Genomic DNA, 11,200 nt, shown 5'->3' with positions numbered 1-11,200 from the left:
GCCACATTCCCCAACGCTAACCGCCCGGAGAGGGCTGAAGCTGCGCTGCACTCCCGACATCAACGCTCGAACGAAAATGTGCGCATGTATACCGAAGCCATGGCCCGTCTGTTCAAGCACGCCGACCACAACATGACAGAGAAGAAGCTTCGCCATCCCATGCGTGGGGTTAAGCAGGAGTTGTTCGTGGGCCTCGTGCGCAGCCAACCTCGCATTGTAGCTGAATTTCTTACCGAGGCGACCACCATGGAGACGACGCTCCGTCAACGAGCTCGCCAATAGAATCGGGACATCAACAGCATGGTGCCCGATGGCTTTTCGTCGTGTCTCGGCGGCAGTGCAGACACCTTGCGCGAACTAATTCGCTCAGTTGTCCGGGAGGAACTTCAACGGATCCGTCTGCCCAAGGTTGCGCCTGCGCTGCTGGCAGCGCTGACCGAAGTCTTCAGGTAAGAGTTGCGGCAGGTTGCACAGTCACCTTCTGTCTCCGATGCGCCGCCCCGGTTCGATGAAAGACCTACGTACACATCCGTTGTACGTCGCACGACTGGCTACGGTCTCATTACCCGGACGCCTGGCGTGGGCAACATCGCCGCATGTCACGCAAACGCACCTGGCTACGCTGGTAACCCGACGTCTCCCGTGAGTAGCTTCGCCTCATATTACGCAACCGCATCTACTACAGCTGGGCCGCGCCCTCGGAAGGCCGATTTGTGTCGTACACCGGACAGTACGCCCCTCTGCTACAACTGTGGGGAGCCCGGTCTTCTCCACCGAGCAAATGAGTCCTAAAGTGAGTCTTGAATTCTGTAGGATGGGGGTTTGTTAAAGGCACTGGGACCTCAGGAGCAGGGCGGCAACAGTTCGTGGTCGGCGAAGGCGAGAACACAGCACGCGCAGCGATAGCAGCGCCGCCTCTAAGCAGAACGGTCGTCTTCGTCTTCACAATTGCCCCCCGGGGAAAAGAGGAGCCAACCTGGCGACTTAGGGCGCGGGCAGGATGGCTGGGTCGTAGAATGGCTTGAGGCGCTGGACATGAACAGTCTCGCGTCCACGGCAGCGGCGATCAGAAGACGGCACGAGAGGTTCGACTGTGTAATTAACTGGACATGTACGCGCCAGGACACGGTACGGGCCATGGTATTTGGCGAGAAATTTTGACGACAGGCCCGGAGTATTTGTCGGAACCCAGAGCCACACAAGGGAGCCATTAGGGAAGTGTGGCGTTGTTTGATTGAGCTCGTGGCGGGATTTCTCTCTGCACTGGTTGTCAGTTGTGAGAGCACGGGCGATGCGGCGACAGTCTTCGGCGTGCTGGGCGGCTTCAGATAGAGGCGTATACTCGGAAGCGTCTGGTTGGTACGGCATAATGGTGTCGATGGTAGCAGAAGGGTGACGGCCGTAAAGGAGAAAGAAAGGAGAGAAGCCAGTAGTGGACTGCGTCGCGGTATTGTACGCATAGGTTACATACGGAAGCACAAATCCCAGTTAGACTGGTTTGAAGAGACGTACATAGATAACATGTCACCGAGGGTACGGTTAAAGCGCTCGGTGAGACCGTTGGTTTGCGGATGATATGCGGAGGTGGTGCGATGAATTACATTGCACTTGGTGAGCAGTGCCTTCACAACATCGGATAAGAAGGCGCGGCCTCTGTCGCTCAGCAATTCGCGAGGGGCTCCATGACGAAGGATGAATCGGTTTAAAATAAACGAGGCAACTTCGGAGGCTGTGGCAGCTGGAAGGGCGGCGGTTTCGGCATACCTTGTCAAATGGTCAACCGCGACGATAGCCCAACGGTTGCCGGCCGAAGTGTACGGAAGGGGGCCGTATAAATCAAAGCCGACGCGGTCAAATGGGCGTGGTGGGCAGGGTAGCGGCTGCAATTCTCCAGCAGAACGTTGAGGTGACGGCTTGCGACGTTGACAGGTAAGGCACGAGCGCACGTATTTGAGGATGAAGGTGTACATGCCACGCCAATAATATCGTAGCCGGATGCGAGCGTAGGTCTTGAACACTCCGACATGACCACACTCCGGGTCAGCGTGAAAATGGGCGCAAACGTCCGAGCGAAGGTGACGGGGAATAACTAGCAACCACTTGCGGCCATCTGAGCTGTAGTTGCGGCGATAAAGGAGGTTATCACGAATTGAGAAATGTGAAGCATGGCGGCGAAGAGCACGCGACGGAGAAGCAGACGTAGGGTTTGTGAGGAAGTCAAGAAGAGAAGAGATCCATGGGTCGGCACGCTGCGCCGAAGGCATGGCGCTGATGTGAAGCATCGGTGAGGAGGCGTCTAAGGTTGAAAGGCTCGAGGTATTGGCTGGAAGTGGGCAGCGCGATAGAGCATCGGCGTCTTGATGTTTGCGGCCAGTACGATACACGACGCGGATGTCGTATTCCTGGAGGCGAAGGGCCCACCTCGCGAGGCGACCGGATGGGTCTTTCAGAGAGGACAGCCAGCACAGCGCGTGGTGGTCGGTCACGACTTCAAACGGGCGGCCGTAGAGGTAAGGGCGGAACTTGGTAAGGGCCCAAACTATCGCCAGACACTCTTTTTCAGTGACCGAGTAATTAGATTCAGCCTTTGTGATCGTGCGGCTGGCATAGGCAACGACGTATTCGGCGAAGCCAGGTTTACGTTGTGCGAGTACGGCGCCGAGGCCTACCCCACTGGCGTCAGTATGGACCTCGGTGGGTGCGGTCGGGTCGAAATGGGGCAGTATCGGTGGGGCAGTGAGGATACGGCGCAAGGAATCGAAGGCGTCGTCACACACTTGGGACCATTGCGAAAGATCGGAACTGCCGGACAGAAGTTGTGTCAAAGGTGCAGCGATTGAGGCAAACTTGGGTATAAACCTACGGAAGTAGGAGCACAACCCTAGGAAGCTGCGCAGTTCTTTGATAGAAGTAGGTCGAGGGAACGCAGCGAAGTTTAGCCGGGTCCGGACGGACACCCTCCTTGGAAACAACGTGGCCTAAAATGGTGAGTTGGCGAGCGGCAAAATGGCACTTCTTTAAGTTGAGCTGGAGGCCGGCGTCAGAGAGGCAGGTCAAAACGTGCTTCAGGCGGTAAAGGTGAGTGTCAAAGTCAGGCGAAAACACGACGATGTCGTCGAGGTAACAGAGGCAGGTTTTCCACTTGAGACCACGCAGAATGGTATCCATCATCCGCTCAAACGTGGCGGGAGCATTACAAAGACCGAAAGGCATTACAGTAAATTCATATAGGCCGCCAGGTGTTACAAAAGCTGTCTTGGGGCGATCGGCCTCTTCCATGGGTACGTGCCAGTACCCGGAACGTAAATCTAAAGAGGAAAATATTTCGGCACCTTGCAAGCAGTCTAGCGCGTCATCGATGCGTGGCAGGGGATATACGTCCTTGCGCGTAATCTTGTTAAGGCGGCGGTAGTCTACATAGAAACGGATGGAGCCGTCTTTCTTTTTGACAAGCACAACTGGCGAAGCCCATGGACTGCTTGAGGGTTTAATCACGCCGCTCTTGAGCATTTGGTCGACTTGATCTTCAATAACTTGGCGCTCGGGTGCCGACGCACGATAGGGGCGCTGCCGTAGTGGAGCGTGGGCACCTGTGTCTATGCGATGTGTGACAGTCGACGTTTGGCCCAGTGAGCTGTGATGACAGTCGAAGGAGCCGCGGAACTGGTTGAGCAAGTCGAGAAGCTGCGTGCGCTGCGGCGGTGGAAGATCTGCGTCGATGTAGCGGAGAAATAATTCGGTAGATGAAGGAGTGGGTGTAGAAGATGGTGGGCTGAGCGCAGCGAGTCTGATGTGCGATGAACCGGCAGTCTCCTCATGGGTTAGAATAGACGCGACAGGTTGGACACTGCCGACACATTCGCCACGGCGCAAAGCACTAGGGTAGGGAAACGGGTTACAGACCCATAGTACGGAAAGGCCAGCAGAAATAGTCAATACGGCGTAAGGCAGAGGAAGGCACTTGCGCCGGAGAAAAGTATGGGCTGGCGTGAAAAGAACAGTGTCATCACGAGAAGGGGCACAAGAGAGGCGCACAAGGACGGAAGAGCATGGAGGCAGGTCGATGTCTTCGGTGACGAGGGCTTTAATACATGGCGGTGAAGGAGCAGCGTCCGGCAGGGATTGGGGCAGAGCACAGAACCCGACTTCAGCGCGAGCGCAATCGATGACAGCGGCATGACGAGAAAGGAAATCCCAGCCCAAAATTACAGAGTGAGAACAACACGGCAGTACGACGAACTCGATCGTGTAGAGGACATCCTGAATTAAAACTCGAGCGGTGCAAGCTGCCGACGGCTTGATGTGCTGAGCGCTGGCCGTGCGCAGCGAGAGACCGGCAATTGGCGTCTTAACTTTCTTCAAGCGGCGACAAAGGTTTGCGTCTATTACTGAAATTGCGGCGCCAGTGCCTACAAGGGCCATGACAAAAATTCCCTCGACCGAAACGTCAATAAGGTTTGCAGGGGAAAGCTGAGGTCTTTGGTAGTTCGACGAGGACGCAGTTCTTGCCTCAGGAACTGCGACATCTAGTTTTCCTCTTGAGAATTACTTGGGCGGCGACGCATCGGAGAAATGGAGCGTCGTCGCGGCGAAGGGGAACGGCGGTCGGTAATCGCTGAACGGTCGGGGGAGAAAGGACGAGTGCACGCACGGGGCTCAGCAGACGCGGAGTACTGACGCGCTGGAGGCCAGTACCCGACCGGCGGTGCCGAAACTGGGAGACGGCGACGGCAATGGCGGGCTACGTGGCCAGGCAATCCGCAAGTGTAGCAAATAGGCCGGTTATCCGTCGTGCGCCAAGGATCTCGGTCTCGTGGAGATGGTCGCAGATAAGGTGCCGGCGCTTGTACGGGCACTGACATTATAGGGTACGTAGGCGGCCGAGGTTGTGCGACGACTTCAGCGTAAGTCATTGGACGGGCGACAGGTTTTGGGGCGACGTTGCCATAATTCAGAGGGGTGGCCACTGGTCTTGGGGCGGCGTCAGCGTACGCCAACGGAGCTGCGACAGGTGGTGATGAATGCGCTGACGGAAGCACCTCAGCAACTTGCTCTCGAATTGCATGTTGGAGAGCCGGGGCCAAATATGGTGTCGACCCTTGAGGGCTAGGCAAAAGCGAAAGCTGACGGGCCACCTCCTCACGTACAAAGTCCTTCATTTGCTGCAGCAGATAGGAGCTGTCAGCTGCGGGTGTCAGTCCAGAAAGCGACTCTGGCTGAGCTGAGTGCTGACGAGTCAGGACCCTCTGCTTACGTAGCTCCTCGAAGCTCTGGCACAGCGTGATGACTTCCGAATCGGTGCGCAAGTCCCGCGCGAGCAGCATTTGAAAGGCGTCATCATCAATGCCTTTCAAGATCTGCTTGATCTTGTCAGCTTCCGGCATGCTGACGTTCACTCGGTTGCAGAGGGCGATTACATCTTCTATGTAGCTAGTGAAGCTTTCGCCGACCTGCAGCGACCGTTCACGCAAGCGTTGTTCGGCGCGAAGTTGTCTGACAGCTGGGCGACCAAACACTTCTGAGAACTTCGTCTTGAAGGCTGACCAAGTCGCTACGTACCATTCATGGTTACGGTACCATAAGTTTGCGACGCCGGTAAGATAAAAAATTACATTGTTGAGCTTTGTCTCGTCATCCCACTTGTTTTACAGGCTCGCCCGCTCGTAGGATGCGAGCCAGTCTTCCACGTCATGGTCATCTGTGCCGCTGAAGATAGCCGGGTCCCTTTGGCGAAGGGAGCCGGCACAGATGACAGTCGGTGGGCCTGCTTGCACGGCTTGGTGTTGGATGTCTACAGGCATCGCAGGTGTCGGAAGAGTGCGGCTACGGAGCTCCAGAGCCGATATCGTTACCCAGCACCTCCACCAAATGTAGGATGGGGGTTTGTTAAAGGCACTGGGACCTCAGGAGCAGGGCGGCAACAGTTCGTGGTCGGCGAAGGCGAGAACACAGCACGCGCAACGGTGGCAGCGCCGCCGCTAAGCAGAACGGTCGTCTTCGTCTTCACAATTCATTTGTTTCACCACATATATACATGGTTGTAGCTCTTAGGCAAAAAGCTGCTCGGGCCAGCTTGACGAGGCCCAAGAGGCCATAACAAGGTAGAGAAGTGCAGATACATGACTGCAATATGAAAAAAAAATATTATATGCAATATTATATACAAGGAAAACGCGGCTAGTGTACACAATACAAAAACTGACTCTATATAGGGCATATCACATTCTGAACATATTACATGTTCAAAAACGAACTATCGTAGGCGGCGTAATCATGCAACGGACGTCAGTATTTGATAAAAAAACACAATGTGATCACATGATGGACAGACATTTAGGCTTTCACTCTGTGTTTAGAAATTTTCCCCGCAAGTCGTTTCTGGTGGACGTAGCGTCAAATGCATACTTGTTTAGCACTGAGGGGAACGTTATGTCTCATACTGGTTCTTATAATTTGTTCGGAAACGAGGAACGTGCCAGTTTTCTGTGTTTCGTGTAGACTCGATTGGTTCGTGGCGTTGTAGTGAAGTGGCGGCAATTAAAAAGTCACGAAATGAATTAGACAAAGAGAAGTATGTACGCAAAATCAGGAAATCATACAATGAAAAGGCAAGAATGACCTTATAAGTTGCGAAAAGCAGGCCAGCATGTTCTAATTGTTCATGATTCCCGATGTATCTCAAAATTCCTTTTTGGATAGTAAAATTTTTTCTTTATTTCTATTGGTCGTGGTGCTCCAGACAAGATTACAATAGGTGATATGTAAAACAAATAAAGCATGGTGTATGTGGAGCTAAACGCGTGTTAGAAGGAAAATGCGGCAACGCGAGACCACTCCATCTGCTGCGGGTATTTTTTACATATATTGGCAACACGCAAGTCCCAGTTTTATGTGCTGTTAAATGCAACTCCAAATATTTTAAGTGATTCTACGATATCAATGTACTGTGCTTCACAGTTTAGGACGTGATTCGAATGAAACGTCTTATTGTTCACTCTCAATACCATGATTTTACTTTTGATTGGATTTATTTTCAGTCCATTGGATTGTGACCAGGAGTGTAAATTAATAAGAAAGTCTTCAGATTACCTAATTAACACGTCTTCATCCGGACCAGCCGTAAGTATATAACAGTCATCGGCGTATATTAAAAATTTTGCTGATCTCCTGATGAGGACAATGTTATTAATAAAAAATATTAAACAAGAGAGGTCCTAAGAGGCTTCCTTGTGGTACACCCTTACTAAATGGCAGAAAACTTGATTGGTGTTTCCCCATACATACCATTTGTGTTCTGTTCATTAAGTACGACTTCATTAGTTCAAGAGGCGTTCCGTGAATTCCATACCGGGATAGTTTAGTTGTGAGGATGTTGTTGTCTAGACAATAAATGCTTTTGTGAAATCTACAAAGAGGCCATGTGTAAAATAATTTTTCTCAATTTTATCCAAAACTAATTCCTTAATTGTCAGTAGCGTAGTTTCGGTATATCTTCCGGCTCTAAACCATGTAATGCTTTGTGGAAAATATATGTGGCTGTAAAATACTTTAAAAGACGAGCGGACGTAAATAATTTTTTCTGCTCCTTTGGAAGAAACCGAAATAATACTAATTGTTCTGAAATTAATTTGGGTTTTTATGTCACCACCTTTGTATATGACAAAAACACTGGATCGCTTCATTTCAACGGAAAAAATTTCACTTTCAAAAATTGAATTAAAAGTACGCCCAAGTACAGGCAGAAGGAAATCTAAAACATGTTTTATGGGCTTGATTTGTAAGTTGTCGCAGTGTAAAGTAGCAGAGTTATTTAGATCACTGAATGCTGTGTACACTTCCGTTAAGTAACTTGGCTCGAGGAAAAGGATGTGAATTGTGTTGAAGGCAATATCCTGTTTCTCTGTCGCGGGGTGCATTGTATAACCAATACTGACGAAGTGTTGATAAAAGTAATCAGCGAGCGACAGGCCAATAGATTCCGGCCCATCAACAACAATGCTATCAGAGTGGCCCAAGACTTTGTTTTTGACATTCTAGGCAATGTTGCGGTGTTTGCTTGAAACTAGAGTATAGCTGGTGATAATACGCGAACATAGCCCGCCTTAAGTGTATTTCTGAATTTCTTGAAAATTAGAAGTGATTCTGCAGTGCTCGTGCACAAAAAAGCGCGGTATCGACTGTTTTTATGCTTTATCATCCGCATGTGATATCTCGTCAGCCACGTTTTATTATTTTCTTCGATGGCTTACCAGCTTTAAAGAGAAAGTGCTTTCAGTATATACGCGCTTTGAGTATAAACGTTTTGAAAAAAAAAAGAGTGAATATGCCTCTCCCGCCTTTGTTTTTTCGAGTACGAAAGACCAGTCACAAGCATTATCTCACTTCTAAACGGTTCCACTGCATCGGGTGTTAAGCACTGAAAAGAGAACACTTCCGCAGATGAATCTTTTTTTTTGGCAGTTGTGTGTCTGGAATAAAACATGAATGCACGACCATGATCACTCACCTCGGACACGACTCTACCGGCATAGTGAACAGTCGTTTCGATGTTCGTGATAATTAAATCTAGTGCAGACGTGGATTAGAATGTGATACGAGTGGCCGTAGAAATTATCGTGAAGCCAGTTGAAAACAGCCTAGTAAGTCGAAAGCTCTGTTACTCTCTACTAGCACATCTATATGAAAGCCTCCGGAACATGTCACTTGTGATTGCATTGCTGAGACATATTCCAAAATCTCTTCAAAGAATTTCTGAAAGCACAGCATATTGGCCTAGGGTGGGCGGTACACAACTGGCAATGTTCCATTGTTGTTGCGTATCGAAAATATTTCATAATACACGTTTTTTTCTGCTATATTCCGACATAAGTACGTATTCTTTGCAGTTTTCAGAATAAATGGCAGCACCGCCACCTCTCCGTACTGGTTGGTATAGAAGAAAGCCCTTGTATCCGTCAATGTTATATGTGCGACATCCTTTGTAACACCAAGTTTCAGTGAACATTATAGTATTGAAGTTCAAATGTAACTGGCTCAAAAGATTACTGATGGAAACATCCTTATTGGTTGCGGATTCGGCGTTAATATGAAGGAGAGAAACACTGTGAGGAAAGGGTTGGAACTTATCCGGGTAGAGCAAAGCCACGGCCGCTCAATGGAGGCTCTCCATTGAGCGGCCGTGGCAAAGCCTTAATACTCCATACTCCTCGTCTACTATTTTACTACTGAGCTACTTGTGGGCTACTTATGAGTGAAAAGTCGCGTTCTCCAGCTATCTGTATGATCTTTGATTTTTCCGTTTGCTTTGCGTAGATTTTGCCATTGAATGACCAAACCGATTTCCATTCGAGCTCAGTATTCCTTTTGCTTGTAAATAAATTGGTAAATTGGTTTTTGAGGAAAGGAAAAGGCGCAGTATCTGTCTCACATATATCGGCAGACACCTGAACCGCGCCGTTCGGGAAGGGAGGAAGGTGGGAGTGAAAGAAGAAAGAGAGGAAGAGGTGCTGTAGTGGAGGTCTCCGGAATAATTTGGACCACCAGGCGGTGGTGGTGGTGAAGACATTTATTCAGAACGGACAGGAGGTGTTTGGATCAGCCCGTAAGGGACCGATCCTTACAAACACCAGGTGGAGGTCCCTAGTTTGGGACCCCAGTGGCGGTAGCCGCCGCCCGGGCGCGCCAGACTAAGGCTTGTTGGGCCTGTAAGTCGTGGCAGCCGAGCAGGGTCGCCTCCCAGTCCTCCCGGGTTTGGTTGGGGATGGGGGGAATGGCCGGGTTGGAGGGGCAGGCCCACACCATGTGATAGGTGTCCGAAGACACCGCACTACAGTGCGGGTAGTTGCCGCTAAAGGAGGGGTCGAAATGTTTTAGGGCTGCCGGGCACAGCAATGTATTGGTGAAGAGGCGGAGAAGGAGCCGCTCATCCGCCTTCTTGAGACCTTTACATGGGCTAGGGTAACGTTGATGGCTATCTTGATAGTAGGTTGCGATATTTTTGAACGTATAGACCGGATTAAAATCGGGTTCCTGATCAGGTGGCGAGGAGAAAACAGCCCGGTAAGAGAGCGCGCAGGCGGCTACGTCTGCTGCCTTGTTTCCTGCCAACCCCTGTTGAGCAGGGGCCCATATGAGGTAACGGTATGCGGGGTCCGTATCCCGTATGCAATTTTGGTATATTCGATAGGCTAGGAAGGGAGTGCAGCCTTGTTCCACGTTCCGACAGGCCCCTCGCTAGTCGGTGATTATGTATTTTGAATTGGAATGTGAGGCCGCGTGAGCAATCGCGACCTCTTCTGCTTGTGTTGCACTGCGGGCTCTGAAAGTGAGGCCGTTAACTGTATTGCTGTTGTGAACGACCACCAGGGGATCTTTAACGTGCACTGACATTCCACAGCAGACGGACGCCTTCTGTGTTCCGGCTCCATCGAAACGCGGCCGCCGCGGTCGGGTTCCAACCCGTGTACTCCGGCTCGGTAGACGAGCGCCTGACCACTGAGCCACCGCGGCGGCCCAAGCAGTTTCTTGAGTGCCGGACACAGATGCTTAATCACATATACTGGCCTGGAACGAGAATTGGATCCCAAGTCAGCATAAGTAAGCCTGGCTTTTTTGCTCTTTCGGAGAGTTGCATCGCCTTCGCACGCGATTTAAGCTGAACGATGATGTTGGTTTCATTTTTGTTTCGAGTTGGCACTCGGTGGCAAGCTTGGACTTCATCTGGAGTGATGGGGAGTTCAATTGCATCAACTAGTTTTGAGACTATGTCTAGAGCGTCATAGTTTTCTTTTATTTCGATGACTTTGAACTCAATGTTTGAATTTCTTGAGTATTGCTCCAAGCCAAGATTCTCTTCTCGCGTTCATCTGCTTTGCTCTCGAGTAGCTCACATTTTGCTCGAAGGTCTTGGTTTGCTGTTTCCAGTGTTGTGTTTTTGGCAGTTTCTGCATGTAACTATGCTTTCAGCTCTTCAATGGTGGGATCCATGCATTCTCTACTCTGCATTCTCTGCACGTTCTGTATTTCGCGCATTTCCGTACGAAGGTCGCGTTCAGACGCTTCGCGTGACAATTTTAATTCTTTGCGGAACTCATCCTTGAGGATTTGAAAATTTTCCCTTATTTCCTCTTTAAGCCTCACCGAGTTCTTATTCATTTCATCGTGGCCAGCGCAAGAAAGGAACGCATGCACGCACGCCCGC

The 11,200-nt window shown here is 50.5% G+C and overlaps 1 pseudogene; it reads left to right on the top strand.

Annotated features, from left to right (window-relative positions):
* The first annotated feature begins 246 nt into the window (after window positions 1–246).
* LOC149367992 (uncharacterized) lies at window positions 247–792 on the top strand (annotated as a pseudogene).
* The last annotated feature ends 10,408 nt before the right edge of the window (window positions 793–11,200 follow it).

Source organism: Amblyomma mixtum, chromosome 1 (genome assembly GCF_055824585.1).
Source record: "Amblyomma mixtum isolate Tamu chromosome 1, ASM5582458v1, whole genome shotgun sequence".
NCBI lineage: Eukaryota > Metazoa > Arthropoda > Arachnida > Ixodida > Ixodidae > Amblyomma > Amblyomma mixtum.
Note: the sequence above shows the minus strand (reverse complement) of the source record. Positions and strands in the feature narration are given on the sequence as shown.